General features: G+C 54.4%; 7 non-coding genes across 7 annotated transcripts; 4 read left to right on the forward strand and 3 right to left on the reverse strand.

Annotated features, from left to right (window-relative positions):
- Positions 1-1,091: 1,091 nt before the first annotated feature.
- TRNAQ-CUG (transfer RNA glutamine (anticodon CUG)) lies at positions 1,092-1,163 on the forward strand. The gene has a single exon. It is a non-coding gene; the product is annotated as a tRNA-Gln (tRNA).
- Positions 1,164-7,267: 6,104 nt separating this feature from the next.
- Positions 7,268-7,339, reverse strand: TRNAQ-CUG (transfer RNA glutamine (anticodon CUG)). Its single transcript has one exon. It is a non-coding gene; the product is annotated as a tRNA-Gln (tRNA).
- Positions 7,340-8,457: 1,118 nt separating this feature from the next.
- TRNAM-CAU (transfer RNA methionine (anticodon CAU)) lies at positions 8,458-8,529 on the reverse strand. The gene has a single exon. It is a non-coding gene; the product is annotated as a tRNA-Met (tRNA).
- Positions 8,530-9,295: 766 nt separating this feature from the next.
- On the reverse strand, positions 9,296-9,377 carry TRNAS-AGA (transfer RNA serine (anticodon AGA)). The gene has a single exon. It is a non-coding gene; the product is annotated as a tRNA-Ser (tRNA).
- Positions 9,378-18,287: 8,910 nt separating this feature from the next.
- On the forward strand, positions 18,288-18,369 carry TRNAS-AGA (transfer RNA serine (anticodon AGA)). The gene has a single exon. It is a non-coding gene; the product is annotated as a tRNA-Ser (tRNA).
- A 772-nt stretch (positions 18,370-19,141) lies between these two features.
- On the forward strand, positions 19,142-19,213 carry TRNAM-CAU (transfer RNA methionine (anticodon CAU)). The gene has a single exon. It is a non-coding gene; the product is annotated as a tRNA-Met (tRNA).
- Positions 19,214-20,331: 1,118 nt separating this feature from the next.
- On the forward strand, positions 20,332-20,403 carry TRNAQ-CUG (transfer RNA glutamine (anticodon CUG)). The gene has a single exon. It is a non-coding gene; the product is annotated as a tRNA-Gln (tRNA).
- Positions 20,404-24,601: the final 4,198 nt, after the last annotated feature.

Genomic DNA, 24,601 nt, shown 5'->3' on the forward strand with positions numbered 1-24,601 from the left:
ATAAGAAAATAAATGTAGTATAGAAAATAATCTTACCCCAAAGGAGTTGCGGCTGGGCTAATTATTAAATATTAACAGCAGGCCTGATTTTTCCAGGCCACACCTGTAGACAGTAAAAAAAAGAGTGATATAAAACGGCACATTAGTTAGTTTAGAGAGAACTAGCGTCAGTTAGCTACTGTGCGAAGAAAGAAGACTCAGTGCTTAGAAGAAGTTCCTACGAGAAGCATCAAAGAGATATGAAACTCTTGCAATAAAGAGACAACAATATAGAACCTTTGCAACATAAAGACAACAGGCACATACTGGCATTAAGCCAGGTCGGCCTTGGCAAAAGCCGGCTGCAGGGGCTGAACTGGATCCTGCAGAGACTCCCAGAGAGTGGTGAGCCTCTGCAGCCAGGTGGGCAGAGAACTTTGTGCTTCTCGACACCTGTGCATCAGGCTGGGGTTGCAATGCGACTGAGGCACTTTGTTGCCTTGTCCTTTCTTTGTCTCCAGCCATGCTTTGAGCAGGCATTTGGACTTGTGTCCTCCTTGGGATGCCTTCGAGTCAAGTTCCTTGCGAGTGGGAAGAGTTGGCAGAGAGTGTTCTGCCCTCCTTGCTGTGCAGCATAGGCAGTGAGCAAACTTCTCCCTCACAGGAGCTGGAGGTCAGTCATTGCTCTGCCCTTGGTGTGTCAGCTGTCCTTTGGCCTTGCTGCTCCAGCCCCTTTGCTGGGTTCAGCAGAGGGTCTTTGTTGAGCTTTTGTAGAGATGGGGCAAAGTTTCCCTCTCCCTAGTCCTTAAGGAGCTGGAGTGGCTTGGTCTGGAGAAGAGAAGGCAAGGGGGCTTGTGGTGTGTGAAGGTAAATTGGGCAGGTATGTTGGGTGCTTAGAAGCGTGGCACTTATACGAGAGGCCCTGTCAGGCTTGGAGGGAGCTGTGGTGGTGTTGGCCTGAAGGTTGTTGTGATGGGAGAGTGTGTGTAGGGCGTGCAGGAAGGCTGCAGTTGCTGTGAGATGTGCAGAGCAGTGGAGAGGCAGGCAGCCTTGTCTGGGGCCATAAGGCTGAGGCAGGCTGAGCAGAGGGACACCAGGTGAGGTGAGCAGGAGGTCCTATGGTGTAATGGTGAGCACTCTGGACTCTGAATCCAGTGATCTGAGTTCAAATCTCAGTGGGACCTGAGCCTTTTGGTTGCCTCAGCATGCTTGCCCTCAGCATGCCGACACTCTCCCCCCTCTCCTCTGCTGCTGCTGCACTTCTGCACTCTTCTCTCATCCAGCACACAGCACCTGAGCTGCACAACACCCACTCCCAATGGGCCAGGCACAGGACTCTGCTCTGGGACCACTGCCTCCTGCCTTGGATGCATCCAAAACTGGAGTCTGGGTTACATGCTCTGGGAAGCTGTTTCCAGTTTGGACCATTCCCACAGGAACAGCAGGGCACTCTGTCTGCCATTACTTCTATGCCCACCCATGTCAACGTCTCCTTTTTTCTCCTTTCCTCTGTGGCTCCTTTTCCTCTTTTCCCTGGCAATGGCTTTCTATTGCTTCGCAATCCATTCCAAAAGCTCCACCAGCATTGGGCAGTGCCTCATCATTGGGCTTCCATTTGTTTCCATGGGAGAGGGAAGGATGTCCCTGGCAGAGCAGGGGGTAGGTGAGGGAGGGGGAGAACAAAGGACCACGACTCTCCAGCAATGCTGCACAAAGGCTTTAATGAGAAGGAGCAAAAGCGGCGGCACAGAACAGAGACCAAGGAACAAGGAAGACGTGTGGGGGGCCAGGGAGGGCAAGAGATGGGCCCGTCTGCCGAGGAGAATGGGGATGATGCGCCGGCCTCAGCAGATCTGACCGCAGCGGGAGAAAGGCAGGCACAGGCCTGAGCCCCCCAGGCCAAGGGAGCCCCCAGAAGAGATGGGAACCCCCGCGGTGCTGAGGGAGCTGCCCACAGCAGCTGACAGAGAGGATCCCACGGCTGTGCTCTGAGGGAAGGAGCTGAGGATGGGGCCCGGCAGGGTCACCACCACCGGCGAAGGCTCGATGTACACCGTGGAGTCAGCGCAGCGGGCATTGCAGGGCTCAGTGCAGCTGCTGGCAAGGGGCGTTGGGCCACAGGGGCCGCAGGGCCGTGGGGGACAGGGTCTGCAGCAAGACATCTCTCGGTGCGGGAGGCAAAGCTGCAACACAGAGCAGGGAGCACCACCCAGCCTCAGCATCACTCTGTCTCTCTGTCCCTCAGCTCTCGCCAGGGACACATTTGGTCTCCAACACACACTCTGTGCCTACAGCTCCCACCACCCTCCTGCTGCCCTGCCAGTGGCACGGCACGCGAAGGCCGCCCCACTCCAGCAAGAGGAGGCAGCACAGTGGCTTTAAGGGCCCTGTGGAAAGACTGGTCACAGCCCATCTCCAGAGCACACATGGCCGTGTCAGACAATGTCCCGGCGTGCACTGGCACATTTTGTTACACCAGGGCAGGTGCAAAATCTGCTGGGCACATCCCCCTGAGGCTGAGCCCCATTGATCCCCTTGTGCTGGAACAAAGCCCCCTCTTCCCAGCTGGCTCCAGCCCCCAGCATGGAAAGGCTGACGGCCCTGCAACAGTTCTGAGCCAGGGCCCAGCTGAGGCAGCCCGAGGATCAAGCCGGGCAGCCTCCATGAGAGCAGCTCAGCCCACAGGGAGGGATGGAGCAGGCTCAGGCTTACCTGGTTCCTCGAGGAAAGGGAGGCCAGAGACCAGGATGCAGAGCCTGCAGCAGAGCAGCCTTTTATGCTGGGTCCCAGAGCCCTGTGGGGCCACAAACATTCCTTGTTTGTGAAACATCCAAACTCCTGGGAGTGGCCACTTGCCAGGCCTCGATGCTGATCAGGTCCCTGCCTTTTTCATCTCAGGTGTTTTTCTTCCTCTTTGTACAAACCAAAATCCTGTGATGACTCTGAGAATCACTTTGGGATGGAATGGACCTAAAATTGATCTACCACCAGCCCCCTAAAATGGCTTCATAAATTTCTCTGGACAACCTGTTCTAGTCAATCAGTCCTATAAGGGGTAAGTTTCGTTCCCAATATCTAATCTATATATACCTATGTTCTCAATTTTTAACTAGTAGCCCTTGACCCATGCCTCCACCCCCCAGCCAGGTATCCTTTCCTTTCTTAACTGAATGTCTCCTAGAAGCCCTCTCCTCTCTTTTCTATGCAACCCCAACCCTCTCAGCCTGTCCTCACAGGCTGATGGCTCCAGCTGCCTGGTGCTCTTTGTGGCTCCTCTGGACCCACTGCAGCAGGCCCGTGTGTTTCTTAGGCTGTGTGTCCTAGGGCTGCAGGCAGTACCCCAGGTACGGTGTCAGGAGAGACGAGGAGAGCAGGACAATCCCCTCCCTCAACCTGCTGCCCACACTGCTCTGGATGCAGCCCAGAATAAGAGTGGATTTTTGCACTGGGCTGCTCACTGGCAGTGCAGGTTCATGTTCAGTATTTCAGCCACCAGAACCTGCAGGTCTCCCTCCACAGGGCTGCTCTCATTCCACTCAAGGTCTACTAGGCTGTGTCCAGGTTTGCATTGCCCTGGCCTTGGCATTTGACAATCATAGCTCGGGCCTCAGCTTGGGAAGTTGTGATCCTCCAGAAAACAAGGAATTCAACACGTAGGAAGGTGATCAAAGGCATGCTTACATCTCTCCCTGAAAGACAAATTGACCCATTTTCCCAAACACAAATTAACCCACTTTGCTCAGGGTGTCCAGCCCTGAGGTCAGGATCTGGATGGCAGCTTTGGGACAGAGGTTGAGGGCAGGGAGCACAAAGCTCATGGCTCCTTTTCCTGGGGCAGGCATCATTTGCTCATTCACCTAATATCACAGTTCAAAGGGATATTGGATCAGTCTCCCAAGAGCTTGTTGGTGTCATTGTGCTGTGGAAGAGTTGGGAAAATCCATGAGCTTCAGGCAAACCTGAATCATGCTGATGTGGAAATGAGTGCACACAGTGCCCTGGACTCAGGCATTCCAGGGATACCACAGCACATGGCCTCTTTCCTCCAAAATTTTGGGCTTTGTCAGGGGCATTTCCAGACCTTTTAGGACCAGTGCAAGACCAACTTGTACACCCATTTATTCATGTGCTGCTGCTGCAGCTTTCCAGGAGGTATTGCCATTAGGTGGCTGCTGCAGGGGATGCAGGGCAACCCAGGATAATGGAGACTGGGAGAGACCTGTGGAAGTTCTTTGCTCCCTCACTGAGATGAACAAACTTCCCAGCTGCCACCTGAAACTGTGGGCCTTGTCCCATTGTCCTCTGAACACTGCCACTGTCAGACAGCAGCCTGTCCCAGGAGCAGCACTTCCAGGGATGCCCTACTCCCCCAGGATGCCACCAGGAGATGGAAAGGGGTCCTACAGATGAGCCTCCCAGGTGCTCGATGGGGAGGACCAGCAGGAGATGACACTGTGTCTGTGCTTAGAAGCCAGCAGGACAAGGCCCAGAGCCTGCTGATGAACTGGGGCAGTGTGATCTGCCCAGAGCAGTTGACAGGAGCACAAGACCTCCAGAGGTCCACACAGACCTGCTGGGGTTGGTGTGGGGCACTCTGAGTCATTCCAGTCCTTGAGCTGCCCCAAAAGACCCTACATGGGCAGACAGCAAATGCAGGAGATTGCAGACAAGCACCAGGTGATCCATGACTGGGAATACAAGGTGGGGAAATATCCTTCATGGCAGCAGAACATTGAGGGTGTGAGCGCTGTTATCCCTTGAGCGCCTGAGTCTGCAGCACCCAGTCCACTGAAGTCCACACTGGGTGACTCAGGTTTGCCTGGAGCTCAGGGATTTTCCCAGCTCTTCCACATCATGATGACACCTGCTCTGCTGCTCTGGGAGACTGATCCCGTGTCCCTTTGAAATGTAAAATGCATGGAATGGGAAACCCCATCCCAGAGCCAGAAAACAACAGCCATGGGCGCCCTGCCCTCAGCCCTTTCCCCAAAGGCAGCAGCCAGGTCTCTGTCCCTGGGATGAGCACGCTGAGTAAAGCAGGTCAGTGTGGCTGTGGGTCTGTCTCAGGGAAGGACACAGCATCACTTTGATCACAAAACCAGGCTGTGGCACAGCCTGTCACTGTAAGCAAGTTCCCCATGGCTGTCACTCAGGCCTGCAGGTGAACCTGGACTTCACTTGCCCCTGAACTTTGCCACCTTCCTGCACAGTTGGGTCTCTTTGACACCATGGGGTTGTGCAGTGTTGACTTTGTGCCTCAAATGAGCCTCAGTCTTCTGTATATCTGTGATAACCCATGAAAGAAATGACTCTCAGGATGAGCCTGAGTGTCTGCACTGACCGCTCCTGAGAGATGGACTGAGGAGTCACTTCATGGCTGAATTTAACTGTAACTGGAGCACAATTAACCATCAAGAAGATGGTTAACCATCAAGAAGTGGCAGAAACTTATAGACACTAAAAAAATACGTTTCAATTAACCTCGTACACTGGCTTGGGACCGCCAAATGAAATTCCTTAGGAAGCTGGGACACACATTAATCATTTCCAAGTCGGGTGGTGTGAAACTAGTGAGAAATGCCTGAGATGAAAGAGGCAGAGACCTGATCAGCAGCGAGGCCTGGCAAGTGGCCCCTCCCAGGAGTTTGGATGTTTCACAAACAAGGAATGTTTGTGGCCCCACAGGGCTCTGGGATCCAGCATAAAAGGCTGCTCTGCTGCAGGCTCTTCATCCTGGTCTCTGACCTCCCTTTCCTCTAGGAACCAGGTATGCCTGAGCCCGCTCCATCCCTCCCTGTGGGCTGAGCTGCTCTCATGGAGGCTGCCCGGCTTGATCCTTGGGCTGCCTCAGCTGGGCCCTGGCTCAGAACTGTTGCAGGGCCGTCAGCCTTTCCATGCTGGGGGCTGGGGCCAGCTGGGAAGAGGGGGCTTTGTTCCAGCAGAAGGGGATCAATGGGGCTCAGCCTCAGGGGGATGTGCCCAGCAGAATTTGCACCTGCCCTGGTGTAACAAAATGTGCCAGTGCACGCCGGGACATTGTCTGACACGGCCATGTGTGCTCTGGAGATGGGCTGTGACCAGTCTTTCCACAGGGCCCTTAAAGCCACTGTGCTGCCTCCTCTTGCTGGAGTGGGGCGGCCTTCGCGTGCCGTGCCACTGGCAGGGCAGCAGGAGGGTGGTGGGAGCTGTAGGCACAGAGTGTGTGTTGGAGACCAAATGTGTCCCTGGCGAGAGCTGAGGGACAGAGAGACAGAGTGATGCTGAGGCTGGGTGGTGCTCCCTGCTCTGTGTTGCAGCTTTGCCTCCCGCACCGAGAGATGTCTTGCTGCAGACCCTGTCCCCCACGGCCCTGCGGCCCCTGTGGCCCAACGCCCCTTGCCAGCAGCTGCACTGAGCCCTGCAATGTCCGCTGCGCTGACTCCACGGTGTACATCGAGCCTTCGCCGGTGGTGGTGACCCTGCCGGGCCCCATCCTCAGCTCCTTCCCTCAGAGCACAGCCGTGGGATCCTCTCTGTCAGCTGCTGTGGGCAGCTCCCTCAGCACCGCGGGGGTTCCCATCTCTTCTGGGGGCTCCCTTGGCCTGGGGGGCTCAGGCCTGTGCCTGCCTTTCTCCCGCTGCGGTCAGATCTGCTGAGGCCGGCGCATCATCCCCGTTCTCCTTGGCAGACGGGCCCATCTCTTGCCCTCCCTGGCCCCCCACACGTCTTCCTTGGTCTCTGTTCTGTGCCGCCGCTTTTGCTCCTTCTCATTAAAGCCTTTGTGCAGCATTGCTGGAGAGTCGTGGTCCTTTGTTCTCCTCCACCCTCACCTACCCCCTGCTCTGCCAGGGACATCCTTCCCTCTCCCATGGAAACAAATGGAAACCCAATGATGGGCCACTGCCCAATGCTGGTGGAGCTCCTGGAATGGATTGCAAAGCAATAGAAAGCAATTGGCCGGGAAAAGAGGGCAAGAAGCCACAGATGGATGGAGCACGAAAGGAGAAGTTGACAGGAGTGGGCGTAGAAGTAATGGCAGAGTGCTCTGCCGTTCCTTTGGGAATGATCCAACTTGGAAACAGCTGCCCAGAGCTTGTATCCCAGTCTCCAGTTTTGGATGCATCCAAGACAGGAGGCAGTGGTCACAGTGCAGAGTCCTGTGCCTGGCCCATTGGGAGTGGGTGTTGTGCAGCTCAGGTGCTGTGTGCTGGATGAGAGAAGAGTGCAGAAGTGCAGCGGCAGCAGCAGAGGAGAGGGGGGAGAGTGTCGGCATGCTGAGGGCAAGCATGCTGAGGCAACCAAAAGGCTCAGGTCCCACTGAGATTTGAACTCAGATCACTGGATTCAGAGTCCAGAGTGCTCACCATTACACCATAGGACCTCCTGCCCACCTCACCTGGTGTCCCTCTGCTCAGCCTGCCTCAGCCTTATGGCCCCAGACAAGGCTGCCTGCCTCTCCACTGCTCTGCACATCTCACAGCAACTGCAGCCTTCCTGCACGCCCTACACACACTCTCCCATCACAACAACCTTCAGGCCAACACCACCACAGCTCCCTCCAAGCCTGACATGGCCTCTCGTACAAGTGCCACGCTTCTAAGCACCCAACATCTTCTCTGTCCCAAATGGCAACAAGCCCTTTCTCACTCAGGCACACTTACCTGCCCAACTTACCTTCACACACCACAAGCCCCCTTGCCTTCTCTTCTCCAGACCAAACCACTCCAGCTCCTTAAGGACTAGGGAGAGGGAAACTTTGCCCCATCTCTACAAAAGCTCAACAAAGATCCTCTGCTGAACCCAGCAAAGGGGCTGGAGCAGCAAGGACAAAGGACAGCTGACACACCAAGGGCAGAGCAATGACTGACCTCCAGCTCCTGTGAGGGAGAAGTTTGCTCACTGCCTATGCTGCACAGCCAGGAGGACAGAATCTCTCTGGAACTCTTCCCTCTCACAAGGAACTTGACTGCAAGGCATCCCAAGGAGGACACAAGTCCAAATGCCTGCTCAAAGCACGGCTGGAGACAAAGCAAATACAAGGCCACTCAGGGCCTCAGCCCCATTGCCACCCCACCCTTATGCCCAGGTTGAGAAGCACAAAGTTCTCTGCCCATCTGGCTGCAGAGGCTCGCCACTCTCTGGGAGTCTGCGCAGGATCCAGGGCAGCTGCTGCAGTCGGCTTTTGCCAAGGCCGACCTGGCTCAAAGCCAGCGTGTGCCTGCTGGGCTGGAGGTGCCCGGAGTCCTGGGCTGGATCCCGGCTGAGGGGAGCAGGAGCTGAGGCTGAGCTGCTCTGTGGTACAAGTACTTGTGGTGGGAATGTGCAACACTCTGCAGGACCAGGAGAACCCAAGTGCTCTTGTACAAGTTTTATCATTTTTACTCAAAGGATGTAGACAGTGTAGTGGCAAGAGGAAGGCTATGGCCAGCATCGGTCAGAAAGCTGTGGCCAAGTAGGGTCAAATTGTTGGGCAAGGCAGCCTGAGTACAAAAAGCACCTTAGCAGAGGATGGTTTCGATCCATCGACCTCTGGGTTATGGGCCCAGCACGCTCCCGCTGCGCCACTCTGCTCCTCCTCAGCCCTGCCTGACATTGCCCTCACTGCAGCCTCATGCTGCCCGCCACTGCTGCCCCTCACTCCTGACCTTCCTCTCTCATCCGCCTCCCCCACCCCACTCAATACACACCCTCAACATTCACCGCACTTCAGCCTGCGCTACGCTCCTCCACTGCCTGCCCTTGCCCTCCTCACACTCTTTCCACACACAGCCCTGCACACTCACTGCCCCTTACACACACACCCTCACCCTCCACCTGCTCAACCCACCCTGCACACAGCCTGCAGCCTGGCCATCCATCAGCCCACCTGAAATCCACACACATCCTCACACCTGCAGCCCTCACCATAAGTACGCCTGTGCTCCCAGCACGCTGCACCACTGCTCCTGCCCGACACTTCAAATATTTCATGGCCAACGAGGGACATGTGTCGCCTTTGCTTGGAACTGCCAGCAGAAACAATTCTCCTCTTTTTGCTCTGCAAATTCTGCTGCTGCAGCTCAATGCTGCTCATGGTTGCTCTGAAGCAAAAGCTCTGAATTCTGGCCACTTTGTGCCAAGCAGTTTGTCAAGCTGAGAGTTCTTGCATTTAACACTTGGGGCCACTGGGAGGGGATGAAATGCTCAGTTCATGTCTGCATTTTCCCTGTCCTTCTCCATTGCTGGGACTGCAAGTGCAGGAGCCCTGGGGCAGCTGCAGCTGCTGTCCATGGCACCCACCTGTGGGTGCTGCCTGTGCCCCTGGTCAGATGCCCGCAGCCCAAAAGGGGCCCGTGCCCGTAGTTGGCAGGATTCAAACCTGCGCGGGGAAACCCCAATGGATTTCTAGTCCATCGCCTTCACCACTCGGCCACAACTACCTGCTCCAGCCCTGCCCTGCTCATCACCTGCCCTGGGCCAACACACCCACACCCACGCACTTCTGCACAAGGCTCCTCTCAACAAACACTGCTGCACAGGCCTGAAAAATCACTCCCAAGCCAGCACCAAAAAACACTTGCCATATTAAACAAATATCAACAACAAACTGCCTGGGCAACATTCACACTCCTACTTACAGGACACTTAAGGCACAACAACGTAAAACAACCAACGACAAAAACAAACAAAATCCAACCAACCAAAACAGAAATCAATTAACAACTATTGAAAAAAGGGTGTTGTGTCTGTTTCTGTGTTTATGCGTATGAGTATCAGTGTGTGTGTGTGTGTGACAAAAGACAGTGAGGGCAAGGATATAAGGAAACATAGCCTAAAAGATTGACAGCATTCAAACTTAACAGTATTTTAACGTAACTTATACCTGAAACCCAACTAATATCGTACCCTTTAAATTTGACAGAGGAAAAGGACTTCATACCATTTAACCTCACTTGCAACTTCAAAGTTATACTTGGCAACTTAGCAGAAACAACACTAAGCACCACTTAGGTAAGTCTATATCTGGAACTTAACCCTCATGACAGGCCTAACTTACTTAGATCTCCAAGGTACTTAGACATCCAAGGAAGCAGTATTTCTCCCAGATTTGCTATAGCAAATATATGCAGATGTGCATGCACACAGATGTGAAGGGTCGCTACAATCAACGTACCTGTGAAAAACTCCCGTCAGGGGTCAGTGAAACACTCACTTTGGATGCCTTTGCATCTCCCCAAGGGGGAAGAGTCAGGCCTCAAGGAGTGAGGGTATCAGCCCAGGACTCGTCCTTGTTGGGCAATCCTCCAAGTACAGCAACCCTGAGAGTTCACTGGCTGTGAGAGCCATCCCACTCAGGGCCATTGCTGGTCACAGCCTGCTGCGGGCCAGGAGAGCTCAAATGGTCTCATTTTGGGCCACTCTTCATACGGTTGTAAGAGTGTGGGCTTTAGTCGTATCAGGGTTTCATCCTGGCCACAGTTTGTGTTGGGACTTTCTTTGAAAGTGTGACAATGGTGATTTTGTGGTGTTCAGGAAAGAAAAATATTTTCCAAGACTGGTCATTTTTGAGGGGAATTTTTAATAGATGTATTTACACACCTAAATACAGAGTGAGTGTGTGTGTGTGTGTGTGTGTGTGTGTGTGTGTGTGAGAGAGAGAGATAGAATAGATAATGGTATGAATGTTCTCACTGTGAATTTGAAATTAAGTCCTTCCTGTGACTGTGGGTTGTTTGCTCCCAAACCCTTTAACACCCTCTTCATATTGTATCCATATCGTTTGCGTACCATGCACTTCTCAATGCACAGTCTTTTAAACATTAATCATCGTTTTCAAATCAATATTCTATTTATGCTACATTCATTCAGTCAGTAACAGAGAGAATGTTGCCATCACACTCCTGATGTCCAGGCAAGAAAAGAAGAACTATTCTCCTTTCCAGCCCACAATCCTGCACTCACACCATTGAACATCCCAACATCACTAATGGAAGAGAGAGGATTGATTTTGATATGCTTTTGTGAAGAAGCTTTGACAGGAATGACATGTCACAGAAAATATCTGAAATAATTCTTATAAGGCACAAATTGGCACCGGGCCCTGCAGGGCTGTGGTCTTCAGGTTCCAGGCTCAAGCTCAGTGACTGAGGTTTGGTGCTCTGGGGTAATTTCTGGGAGTTCTTAGTGCAGCTGCTGGTAAGCTCAGGACAGCAGCCAGTGCTCACTCTGGCAGAGCAGGGGGTAGGTGAGGGTGGAGGAGAACAAAGGACCACGACTCTCCAGCAATGCTGCACAAAGGCTTTAATGAGAAGGAGCAAAAGCGGCGGCACAGAACAGAGACCAAGGAAGACGTGTGGGGGGCCAGGGAGGGCAAGAGATGGGCCCGTCTGCCAAGGAGAACGGGGATGATGCGCCTCAGCAGATCTGACCGCAGCGGGAGAAAGGCAGGCACAGGCCTGAGCCCCCCAGGCCAAGGGAGCCCCCAGAAGAGATGGGAACCCCCGCGGTGCTGAGGGAGCTGCCCACAGCAGCTGACAGAGAGGATCCCACGGCTGTGCTCTGAGGGAAGGAGCTGAGGATGGGGCCCGGCAGGGTCACCACCACCGGCGAAGGCTCGATGTACACCGTGGAGTCAGCGCAGCGGGCATTGCAGGGCTCAGTGCAGCTGCTGGCAAGGGGCGTTGGGCCACAGGGGCCGCAGGGCCGTGGGGGACAGGGTCTGCAGCAAGACATCTCTCGGTATGGGAGGCAAAGCTGCAACACAGAGCAGGGAGCACCACCCAGCCTCAGCATCACTCTGTCTCTCTGTCCCTCAGCTCTCGCCAGGGACACATTTGGTCTCCAACACACACTCTGTGCCTACAGCTCCCACCGCCCTCCTGCTGCCCTGCCAGTGGCACGGCACGCGAAGGCCGCCCCACTCCAGCAAGAGGAGGCAGCACAGTGGCTTTAAGGGCCCTGTGGAAAGACTGGTCACAGCCCATCTCCAGAGCACACATGGCCGTGTCAGACAATGTCCCGGCGTGCACTGGCACATTTTGTTACACCAGGGCAGGTGCAAATTCTGCTGGGCACATCCCCCTGAGGCTGAGCCCCATTGATCCCCTTCTGCTGGAACAAAGCCCCCTCTTCCCAGCTGGCCCCAGCCCCCAGCACGGAAAGGCTGACGGCCCTGCAACAGTTCTGTGCCAGGGCCCAGCTGAGGCAGCCCAAGGATCAAGCCGGGCAGCCTCCATGAGAGCAGCTCAGCCCACAGGGAGGGATGGAGCGGGCTCAGGCTTACCTGGTTCCTCGAGGAAAGGGAGGCCAGAGACCAGGATGCAGAGCCTGCAGCAGAGCAGCCTTTTATGCTGGGTCCCAGAGCCCTGTGGGGCCACAAACATTCCTTGTTTGTGAAACATCCAAACTCCTGGGAGTGGCCACTTGCCAGGCCTCGCTGCTGATCAGGTCCCTGCCTCTTTCATCTCAGGCATTTTTTTACCAGTTTCACAGCACCCAAATTGGAAATTATTAATGTGTGTCCCAGCTTACCAAGGGCACGTGACTTGGAGGTCCCCAGCCTGTGTATAAGGTGCATTTAAATCTATTTGCACATTGTCTATAGCTTTCTGTCACTTGTTCTTCTTGATGGTTAATTGTGCTCCAGTTACAGTTAAATTCAGCCACGGAGTGACTCCTCAGCCCATCTCTCAGGAGCTTTCAGTGCAGACACTCAGGCTCATCCTGAGAGTCATTTCTTTCATGGGTTATCACAGATATACAGAAGACTGAGGCTCATTTGAGGCACAAAGTCAACACGGCATAACCCCATGGTGTCAAAGAGACCCAACTGTGCAGGAAGGTGGCAAAGTTCAGGGGCAAGGGAAGTCCATGTTCACCTGCAGGCCTGAGTGACAGCCATGGGGAACTTGCTTACAGTGACAGGCTGTGCCACGGCCTGGTTTTGTGATCAAAGTGATGCTGTGTCCTTCCCTGAGACAGACCCACAGCCACACTGACCTGCTTTACTCAGCGTGCTCATCCCAGGGACAGAGACCTGGCTGCTGCATTTGGGGAAAGGGCTGAGGGCAGGGCGCCCATGGCTGTTGTTTTCTGGCTCTGGGATGGGGTTTCCCATTCCATGCATTTTACATTTCAAAGGGACATGGGATCAGTCTCCCAGAGCAGCAGAGCAGGTGTCATCATGATGTGGAAGAGCTGGGAAAATCCCTGAGCTCCAGGCAAACCTGAGTCACCCAGTGTGGACTTCAGTGGACTGGGTGCTGCAGACTCAGGCGCTCAAGGGATAACAGAGCTCACACCCTCAATGTTCTGCTGCCATGAAGGATATTTCCCCACCTTGTATTCCCAGTCATGGATCACCTGGTGCTTGTCTGCAATCTCTTGCATTTGCTGTCTCCCCTGGCAGGGTCTTTTGGGGCAGCTCAAGGACTGGAATGACTCAGAGTGCCCCACACCAACCCCAGCAGGTCTGTGTGGAGCTCTGGAGGTCTTGTGCTCCTGTCACCTGCTCTGGGCAGATCACACTGCCCCAGTTCCTCACCAGGCTCTGGGCCTTGTCCTGCTGACTTCTAAGCACAGACACAGCTTACAAAAGACATCAGTACCCCTGGTACAGCTCTCCCAGGCCTGTCCCTTGTCCTCCCACAGGGAACTCTGGCATTTCCTTCTGTGCCTCTTGTGATTGCTGCCTCTTGCCCTGTGACAGTGCAGCTCTCAGGAGACTTTGGCTTCATTCTCTCCAGAACTGCCAGGAGGAGGTGGAGGCAGCAGCTCCATGCCCCCCTCCACCCCTGGCTCATCAGTGCAGACAGCCCCAGTGTCATCTCCTGCTGGTCCCCCCCATCGAGGACCTGGGAGGCTCATCTGTAGGAGCCCTTTCCATCTCCTGGTGGCCTCCTGGGGGTGCAGGGCATCCCTGGAAGTGCTGCTCATGGGAGAGGCACCTGTCTGACAGTGGCAGTGTTCAGAGGACAATGGGACAAGGCCCACAGCTTCAGGTGGCAGCTGGGAAGTTTGTTCTTCTCAGAGAGGGAGCAAAGAACTTCCACAGGTCTCTCCCAGTCTCCATTATCCTGGGTTGCCCTGCATCCCCTGGGCCCTTGAGCAGCCACCTAATGGCAATGCCTTGTGCAAACCTGCAGCAGCACAGGATTACATGCATGTACAAGGTGGTCTCAGACTGGGTCTAAAAGGTCTGGAAATGCCCCTGACAAAGGCAAAATACTTCATGGAAAAGAGGCCATGTGCTGTGGTATCCCTGGAATGCCTGAGTCCAGGGCACTGTGTGCACTCATTTCCACATCAGCATGATTCAGGTTTGCCTGAAGCTCATGGATTTTCCCAACTCTTCCACAGCACAATGACACCAACAAGCTCTTGGGAGACTGATCCAATATCCCTTTGAAGTGTGATATTAGGTGAATGGGCAAATGATGCCTGCCCCAGGAAAAGGAGCCATGAGCTTTGTGCTCCCGGCCCTCAGCCTCTGCCCCAAAGCTGCCAGATCCTGACCTCAGGGCTGGACACCCTGAGCAAAGTGGGTTAATTTGTGTTTGGGAAAATGGGTCAATTTGTCTTTCAGGGAGAGATGTAAGCATGCCTTTGATCACCTTCCTACGTGTTGAATTCCTTGTTTTCTGGAGGATCACAACTTCCCAAGCTGAGGCCCGAGCTATGATTGTCAAATGCCAAGGCCAGGGCAATGCAAACCTGGACACAGCCTAGTAGGCCTTGAGTGGAATGAGAGCAGCCCTGTGGAGGGAGACCTGCAGGTTCTGGTGGCTGAAATACTGAACATGAACCTGCACTGCCAGTGAGCAGCCCAGTGCAAAAATCCAATCTTATTCTGGGCTGCATCCAGAGCAGTGTGGGCAGCAGGTTGAGGGAGGGGATTGTCCTGCTCTCCTCGTCTCTCCTGACACCGTACCTGGGGTACTGCCTGCAGCCCTAGGACACACAGCCTAAGAAACACACGGGCCTGCTGCAGTGGGTCCAGAGGAGACACAAAGAGCACCAGGCAGCTGGAGCCATCAGCCCGTGAGGACAGACTGAGAGGGTTGGGGTTGCATAGAAAAGAGAGGAGAAGGCTTCTAGGAGACATTCAGTTAAGAAAGGAAAGGATACCTGGCTGGGGTGTGTAGGTATGGGTCAAGTGCTACCAGTAACACACTCAAAGCACATGTGTTTTGATTATATATTGGTAGGGAATCTTTTTCTTAGGGAGGACCAATACAGTGGAAGAGGTTGTCCAGAGATATTTAAAAAGCCATTTTAGGAGACTCAAGACAGATGATTTTAAGGTCCATTCCATTCCAAAGAGATTCTCAGAGTCATCACAGGATTTTGGGTTGTACAAACAGGAAGAAAAACACCTGAGATGAAAGAGGCAGGGACCTGATCAGCAGCGAGGCCTGGCAAGTGGCCACTCCCAGGAGTTTGGATGTTTCACAAACAAGGAATGTTTGTGGCCCCACAGGGCTCTGGGACCCAGCATAAAAGGCTGCTCTGCTGCAGGCTCTGCATCCTGGTCTCTGGCCTCCCTTTCCTCGAGGAACCAGGTAAGCCTGAGCCCGCTCCATCCCTCCCTGTGGGCTGAGCTGCTCTCATGGAGGCTGCCCGGCTTGATCCTTGGGCTGCCTCAGCTGGGCCCTGGCACAGAACTGTTGCAGGGCCGTCAGCCTTTCCATGCTGGGGGCTGGGGCCAGCTGGGAAGAGGGGGCTTTGTTCCAGCAGAAGGGGATCAATGGGGCTCAGCCTCAGGGGGATGTGCCCAGCAGAATTTGCACCTGCCCTGGTGTAACAAAATGTGCCAGTGCACGCCGGGACATTGTCTGACACGGCCATGTGTGCTCTGGAGATGGGCTGTGACCAGTCTTTCCACAGGGCCCTTAAAGCCACTGTGCTGCCTCCTCTTGCTGGAGTGAGGCGGCCTTCGCGTGCCGTGCCACTGGCAGGGCAGCAGGAGGGTGGTGGGAGCTGTAGGCACAGAGTGTGTGTTGGAGACCAAATGTGTCCCTGGCGAGAGCTGAGGGACAGAGAGACAGAGTGATGCTGAGGCTGGGTGGTGCTCCCTGCTCTGTGTTGCAGCTTTGCCTTCCGCACCGAGAGATGTCTTGCTGCAGACCCTGTCCCCCACGGCCCTGCGGCCCCTGTGGCCCAACGCCCCTTGCCAGCAGCTGCACTGAGCCCTGCAATGTCCGCTGCGCTGACTCCACGGTGTACATCGAGCCTTCGCCGGTGGTGGTGACCCTGCCGGGCCCCATCCTCAGCTCCTTCCCTCAGAGCACAGCCGTGGGATCCTCTCTATCAGCTGCTGTGGGCAGCTCCCTCAGCACCGCGGGGGTTCCCATCTCTTCTGGGGGCTCCCTTGGCCTGGGGGGCTCAGGCCTGTGCCTGCCTTTCTCCCGCTGCGGTCAGATCTGCTGAGGCCGGCGCATCATCCCCGTTCTCCTTGGCAGACGGGCCCATCTCTTGCCCTCCCTGGCCCCCCACACGTCTTCCTTGGTCTCTGTTCTGTGCCGCCGCTTTTGCTCCTTCTCATTAAAGCCTTTGTGCAGCATTGCTGGAGAGTCGTGGTCCTTTGTTCTCCTCCACCCTCACCTACCCCCTGCTCTGCCAGAGTGAGCACTGGCTGCTGTCCTGAGCTTACCAGCAGCTGCACTAAGAACTCCCAGAAATTACCCCAGAGCACCAAACCTCTGTCACTGAGCTTGAGCCTGGAACCTGAAGACCACAGCCCTGCAGGGCCCGGTGCCAATTTGTGCCTTATAAGAATTATTTCAGATATTTTCTGTGACATGTCATTCCTGTCAAAGCTTCTTCACAAAAGCATATCAAAATCAATCCTCTCTCTTCCATTAGTGATGTTGGGATGTGTCAATGGTGTGAGTGCAGGATTGTGGGCTGGAAAGGCGAAAAGTTCTTCTTTTCTTGCCTGGACATCTGGAGTTTGACGGCCAAGTTCACTGTGTTACTGACTAAATGAATGTAGCATAAATAGAATATTGATTTGAAATCAACGATTATTGTTTAATAGTGAGACTGTGCATTTAGAAGTGCATGGTACGCAAAGGATATGTCTACAATATGAAGAGGGTGTTAAAGGGTTTGGGAGCAAACAACCCACAGTCACAGGAAGGACTTAATTTCAAATTCACAGTGAGAACATTCATACCATTATCTATTCTATCTCTCACATGCAGACACACACAATCATTCTATATCTAGGTGTGTAAATACACCTTTGGAAAATTCCCCTCAAAAATGACCAGTCTTGGAAAATATTTTTCTTTCCCGAACACCACAAAATCTCCATTGTCACAATTTCAAAGAAAGTCCCAACACAAACTGTGGCCAGGATGAAACCCTGATACGACTAAAGCCCACACTCTTACAACCGTATGAAGAGTGGCCCAAAATGAGACCATTTGAGCTCTCCTGGCCCGCAGCAGGCTGTGACCAGCAATGGCCCTGAGTGGGATGGCTCTCACAGCCAGTGAACTCTCAGGGTTGCTGTACTTGGAGGATTGCCCAACAAGGACGAGTCCTGGGCTGATACCCTCACTCCTTGAGGCCTGACTCTTCCCCCTTGGGGAGATGCAAAGGCATCCAAAATGAGTGTTTCACTGACCCCTGACGGGAGTTTTTCACAGGTACGTTGATTGTAGCGACCCTTCACATCTGTGTGCATGCACATCTGCATATATTTGCTATAGCAAATCTGGGAGAAATACTGCTTCCTTGGATGTCTAAGTACCTTGGAGATCTAGGTATGTTAGGCCTGTCAGGAAGGCTGAGTTCCATATATAGACTTACCTAAATGGTGCTTAGTTGTGTTCAGGGTGTGTATTCAGGGTGTGTATAAGTTGCCTAGTATAACTTTGAAGTTGTAAGTGAGGTTAAATGGTATGAAATGCTTTTCCTCGGTCAAATTTTAGGCCTCTGTCAATCTTTTAGGCTATGTTTCCTTATATCCTTGCCCTCACTGTCTTTTGTCACACACACACACACACTGATACTCATACGCATAAACACAGAAACAGACACAACACCCTTTTTTCAATAGTTGTTAATTGATTTCTGTTTTGGTTGGTTGGATTTTGTTTGTTTTTGTCGTTGGTTGTTTTACGTTGTTGTGCCTTAAGTGTCCTGTAAGTAGGAGTGTGAATGTTGCCCAGGCAGTTTGTTGTTGATATTTGTTTAATATGGCAAGTGTTTTTTGGTGCTGGCTTGGGAGTGATTTTTCAGGCCTGTGCAGCAGTGTTTGTTGAGAGGAGCCTTGTGCAGGAGTGCGTGGGTGTGGGTGTGTTGGCCCAGGGCAGGTGATGAGCAGGGCAGGGCTGGAGCAGGTAGTTGTGGCCGAGTGGTGAAGGCGATGGACCAGAAATCCATTGGGGTTTCCCCGCGCAGGTTTGAATCCTGCCAACTACGGGCACGGGCCCCTTTTGGGCTGCGGGCATCTGACCAGGGGCACAGGCAGCACCCACAGGTGGGTGCCATGGACAGCAGCTGCAGCTGTCCCAGGGCTCCTGCACTTGCAGCCCCAACAATGGAAAAGGGAAGGCGATATGCAGAGGGCACCTGGAACTGAGCATTTCATCCCCTCCCAGTGGCCCCAAGTGTTAAATGCAAGAACTCTCAGCTTGACAAACTGCTTGGCACAAAGTGGCCAGAATTCAGAGCTTTTGCTTCAGAGCAACCATGAGCAGCATTGAGCTGCAGCAGCAGAATTTGCAGAGCAAAAAGAGGAGAATTGTTTCTGCTGGCAGTTCCAAGCAAAGGCGACACATGTCCCTCGTTGGCCATGAAATATTTGAAGTGTCGGGCAGGAGCAGTGGTGCAGCGTGCTGGGAGCACAGGCGTACTTATGGTGAGGGCTGCAGGTGTGAGGATGTGTGTGGATTTCAGGTGGGCTGATGGATGGCCAGGCTGCAGGCTGTGTGCAGGGTGGGTTGAGCAGGTGGAGGGTGAGGGTGTGTGTGTAAGGGGCAGTGAGTGTGCAGGGCTGTGTGTGGAAAGAGTGTGAGGAGGGCAAGGGCAGGCAGTGGAGGAGCGTAGCGCAGGCTGAAGTGCGGTGAATGTTGAGGGTGTGTATTGAGTGGGGTGGGGGAGGCGGATGAGAGAGGAAGGTCAGGAGTGAGGGGCAGCAGTGGCGGGCAGCATGAGGCTGCAGTGAGGGCAATGTCAGGCAGGGCTGAGGAGGAGCAGAGTGGCACAGCGGGAGCGTGCTGGGCCCATAACCCAGAGGTCGATGGATCGAAACCATCCTCTGCTAAGGTGATTTTTGTACTCAGGCTGCCTTGCCCAACAATTTGACCCTACTTGGCCACAGCTTTCTGACCGATGCTGGCCATAGCCTTCCTCTTGCCACTACACTGTCTACATCCTTTGAGTAAAAATGATAAAACTTGTACAAGAGCACTTGGGTTCTCCTGGTCCTGCAGAGTGTTGCACATTCCCACCACAAGTACTTGTACCACAGAGCAGCTCAGCCTCAGCTCCTGCTCCCCTCAGCCGGGATCCAGCCCAGGACTCCGGGCACCTCCAGCCCAGCAGGCACACGCTGGCTTTGAGCCAGGTCGGCCTTGGCAAAAGCCGACTGCAGCAGCTGCCCTGGATCCTGCGCAGACTCCCAGAGAGTGGCGAGCCTCTGCAGCCAGATGGGCAGAGAACTTTGTGCTTCTCAACCTGGGCATAAGGGTGGGGTGGCAATGGGGCTGAGGCCCTGAGTGGCCTTGTATTTGCTTTGTCTCCAGCCGTGCTTTGAGCAGGCATTTGGACTTGTGTCCTCCTTGGGATGCCTTGCAGTCAAGTTCCTTGTGAGAGGGAAGAGTTCCAGAGAGATTCTGTCCTCCTGGCTGTGCAGCATAGGCAGTGAGCAAACTTCTCCCTCACAGGAGCTGGAGGTCAGTCATTGCTCTGCCCTTGGTGTGTCAGCTGTCCTTTGTCCTTGCTGCTCCAGCCCCTTTGCTGGGTTCAGCAGAGGATCTTTGTTGAGCTTTTGTAGAGATGGGGCAAAGTTTCCCTCTCCCTAGTCCTTAAGGAGCTGGAGTGGTTTGGTCTGGAGAAGAGAAGGCAAGGGGGCTTGTGGTGTGTGAAGGTAAGTTGGGCAGGTAAGTGTGCCTGAGTGAGAAAGGGCTTGTTGCCATTTGGGACAGAGAAGATGTTGGGTGCTTAGAAGCGTGGCACTTGTACGAGAGGCCATGTCAGGCTTGGAGGGAGCTGTGGTGGTGTTGGCCTGAAGGTTGTTGTGATGGGAGAGTGTGTGTAGGGCGTGCAGGAAGGCTGCAGTTGCTGTGAGATGTGCAGAGCAGTGGAGAGGCAGGCAGCCTTGTCTGGGGCCATAAGGCTGAGGCAGGCTGAGCAGAGGGACGCCAGGTGAGGTGAGCAGGAGGTCCTATGGTGTAATGGTGAGCACTCTGGACTCTGAATCCAGTGATCTGAGTTCAAATCTCAGTGGGACCTGAGCCTTTTGGTTGCCTCAGCATGCTTGCCCTCAGCATGCCGACACTCTCCCCCCTCTCCTCTGCTGTTGCCGCTGCACTTCTGCACTCTTCTCTCATCCAGCACACAGCACCTGAGCTGCACAACACCCACTCCCAATGGGCCAGGCACAGGACTCTGCTCTGGGACCACTGCCTCCTGCCTTGGATGCATCGAAAACTGGAGACTGGGATTCACGCTGCGGGCTGCTGTTTCCAGTTTGGATCATTCTCACAGGAACAGCAGGGCACTATGTCTGCCGTTACTTCTATGCCCACCCCTGTCAACGTCTCCTTTTTTCTCCTTTCCTCTGCGGCTCCTTTTCCTCTTTTCCCCGCCAATTGCTTTCTATTGCTTTGCAATCCATTCCAGGAGCTCCACCAGCATTGGGCAGTGCCTCATCATTGGGTTTCCATTTGTTTCCACGGGAGAGGGAAGGATGTCCCTGGCAGAGCAGGGGGTAGGTGAGGGTGGAGGAGAACAAAGGACCACGACTCTCCAGCAATGCTGCACAAAGGCTTTAATGAGAAGGAGCAAAAGCGGCGGCACAGAACAGAGACCAAGGAAGACGTGTGGGGGGCCAGGGAGGGCAAGAGATGGGCCCGTCTGCCGAGGAGAATGGGGATGATGCGCCGGCCTCAGCAGATCTGACCGCAGCGGGAGAAAGGCAGGCACAGGCCTGAGCCCCCCAGGCCAAGGGAGCCCCCAGAAGAGATGGGAACCCCCGCGGTGCTGAGGGAGCTGCCCACAGCAGCTGACAGAGAGGATCCCACGGCTGTGCTCTGAGGGAAGGAGCTGAGGATGGGGCCCGGCAGGGTCACCACCACCGGCGAAGGCTCGATGTACACCGTGGAGTCAGCGCAGCGGACATTGCAGGGCTCAGTGCAGCTGCTGGCAAGGGGCGTTGGGCCACAGGGGCCACAGGGCCGTGGGGGACAGGGTCTGCAGCAAGACATCTCTCGGTGCGGGAGGCAAAGCTGCAACACAGAGCAGGGAGCACCACCCAGCCTCAGCATCACTCTGTCTCTCTGTCCCTCAGCTCTCGCCAGGGACACATTTGGTCTCCAACACACACTCTGTGCCTACAGCTCCCACCGCCCTCCTGCTGCCCTGCCAGTGGCACGGCACGCGAAGGCCACCCACTCCAGCAAGAGGAGGCAGCACAGTGGCTTTAAGGGCCCTGTGGAAAGACTGGTCACAGCCCATCTCCAGAGCACACATGGCCGTGTCAGACAATGTCCCGGCGTGCACTGGCACATTTTGTTACACCAGGGCAGGTGCAAATTCTGCTGGGCACATCCCCCTGAGGCTGAGCCCCATTGATCCCCTTCTGCTGGAACAAAGCCCCCTCTTCCCAGCTGGCCCCAGCCCCCAGCATGGAAAGGCTGACGGCCCTGCAACAGTTCTGTGCCAGGGCCCAGCTGAGGCAGCCCAAGGATCAAGCCGGGCAGCCTCCATGAGAGCAGCTCAGCCCACAGGGAGGGATGGAGCGGGCTCAGGCTTACCTGGTTCCTCGAGGAAAGGGAGGCCAGAGACCAGGATGCAGAGCCTGCAGCAGAGCAGCCTTTTATGCTGGGTCCCAGGGCCCTGTGGGGCCACAAACATTCCTTGTTTGTGAAACATCCAAACTCCTGGGAGGGGCCACTTGCCAGGCCTCGCTGCTGATCAGGTCTCTGCCTCTTTCATCTCAGGCATTTCTCACTAGTTTCACACCACCCGACTTGGAAATTATTAATGTGTGTCCCAGCTTCCTAAGGAATTTCATTTGGCGGTCCCAAACCAGTGTACGAGGTTAATTGAAACGTATTTTTGTAGTGTCTATAAGTTTCTGCCACTTCTTCATGGTCAACCATCTTCTTGATGGTTAATTGTGCTCCAGTTACAGTTAAATTCAGCCATGAAGTGACTCCTCAGCCCATCTCTCAGGAGCTTTCAGTGCAGACACTCAGGCTCATCCTGAGAGTCATTTCTTTCATGGGTTATCACAGATATACAGAAGACTGAGGCTCATTTGAGGCACAAAGTCAACACGGCATAACCCCATGGTGTCAAAGAGACCCAACTGTGCAGGAAGGTGGCAAAGTTCAGGGGCAAGTGAAGTCCATGTTCACCTGCAAGCCTGAGTGACAGCCATGGGGAACTTGCTTACAGTGACAGGCTGTGCCACAGCCTGGTTTTGTGATCAAAGTGATGCTGTGTCCTTCCCTGAGACAGACCCACAGCCACACTGACCTGCTTTACTCAGCGTGCTCATCCCAGGGACAGAGACCTGGCTGCTGCCTTTGGGGAAAGGGCTGAGGGCAGGGCGCCCATGGCTGTTGTTTTCTGGCTCTGGGATGGGGTTTCCCATTCCATGCATTTTACATTTCAAAGGGACACGGGATCAGTCTCCCAGAGCAGCAGAGCAGGTGTCATCGTGATGTGGAAGAGCTGGGAAAATCCCTGAGCTCCAGGCAAACCTGAGTCACCCAGTGTGGACTTCAGTGGACTGGGTGCTGCAGACTCAGGCGCTCAAGGGATAACAGAGCTCACACCCTCAATGTTCTGCTGCCATGAAGGATATTTCCCCACCTTGTATTCCCAGTCATGGATCACCTGGTGCTTGTCTGCAATCTCCTGCATTTGCTGTCTCCCCTGGCAGGGACTTTTGGGGCAGCTCAAGGACTGGAATGACTCAGAGTGCCCCACACCAACCCCAGCAGGTCTGTGTGGAGCTCTGGAGGTCTTGTGCTCCTGTCACCTGCTCTGGGCAGGTCACACTGCCCGAGTTGCTCAGCAGGCTCTGGGCCTTGTCCTGCTGACTTCTAAGCACAGACACAGCTTACAAACAAGGTCACTACCCCTGGTACAGCTCTCCCAGGCCTGTCCCTTGTCCTCCCACAGGGAACTCTGGCATTTCCTTCTGTGCCTCTTGTGATTGCTGCCTCTTGCCCTGTGACAGTGCAGCTCTCAGGAGAGTTTGGCTTCATTCTCTCCAGAACTGCCAGGAGGTGGTGGAGGCAGCAGCTCCATGCCCCCCTCCACCCCTGGCTCATCAGTGCAGACAGCCCCAGTGTCATCTCCTGCTGGTCCTCCCCATCGAGCACCTGGGAGGCTCATCTGTAGGAGCCCTTTCCATCTCCTGGTGGCCTCCTGGGGGTGTAGGGCATCCCTGGAAGTGCTGCTCATGGGACAGGCACCTGTCTGACAGTGGCAGTGTTCAGAGGACAATGGGACAAGGCCCACAGCTTCAGGTGGCAGCTGGGAAGTTTGTTCTTCTCAGAGAGGGAGCAAAGAACTTCCACAGGTCTCTCCCAGTCTCCATTATCCTGGGTTGCCCTGCATCCCCTGGGCCCTTGAGCAGCCACCTAATGGCAATGCCTTGTGCAAACCTGCAGCAGCACAGGATTTCATGGACATACAAGGTGGTCTCAGACTGATCCTAAAAGGTCTGGAAATGCCCCTGACAAAGGCAAAATACTTCATGGAAAAGAGGCCATGTGCTGTGGTATCCCTGGAATGCCTGAGTCCAGGGCACTGGGTGCACTCATTTCCACATCAGCATGATTCAGGTTTGCCTGAAGCTCATGGATTTTCCCAACTCTTCCCCAGCAAAATGACACCAACAAGCTCTTGGGAGACTGATCCAATATCCCTTTGAAGTGTGATATTAGGTGAATGGGCAAATGATGCCTCTCCCAGGAAAAGGAGCCATGAGCTTTGTGCTCCCGGCCCTCAGCCTCTGCCCCAAAGCTGCCATCCAGATCCTGACCTCAGGGCTGGACACCCTGAGCAAAGTGGGTTAATTTGTGTTTGGGAAAATGGGTCAATTTGTCTCTCAGGGAGAGATGTAGGCATGCCTTTGATCACCTTCCTACGTGTTGAATTCCTTGTTTTCTGGAGGATCACAACTTCCCAAGCTGAGGCCAGAGCTCTGATTGTCAAACGCCAAGGCCAGGGCAATGCAAACCTGGACACAGCCTAGTAGGCCTTGAGTGGAATGAGAGCAGCCCTGTGGAGGGAGACCTGCAGGTTCTGGTGGCTGAAATACTGAACATGAACCTGCACTGCCAGTGAGCAGCCCAGTGCAAAAATCCAATCTTATTCTGGGCTGCATCCAGAGCAGTGTGGGCAGCAGGTTGAGGGAGGGGATTGTCCTGCTCTCCTCGTCTCTCCTGACACAGTACCTGGGGTACTGCCT

Source organism: Melospiza georgiana, chromosome 10 (assembly GCF_028018845.1).
Source record: "Melospiza georgiana isolate bMelGeo1 chromosome 10, bMelGeo1.pri, whole genome shotgun sequence".
Lineage (NCBI taxonomy): Eukaryota > Metazoa > Chordata > Aves > Passeriformes > Passerellidae > Melospiza > Melospiza georgiana.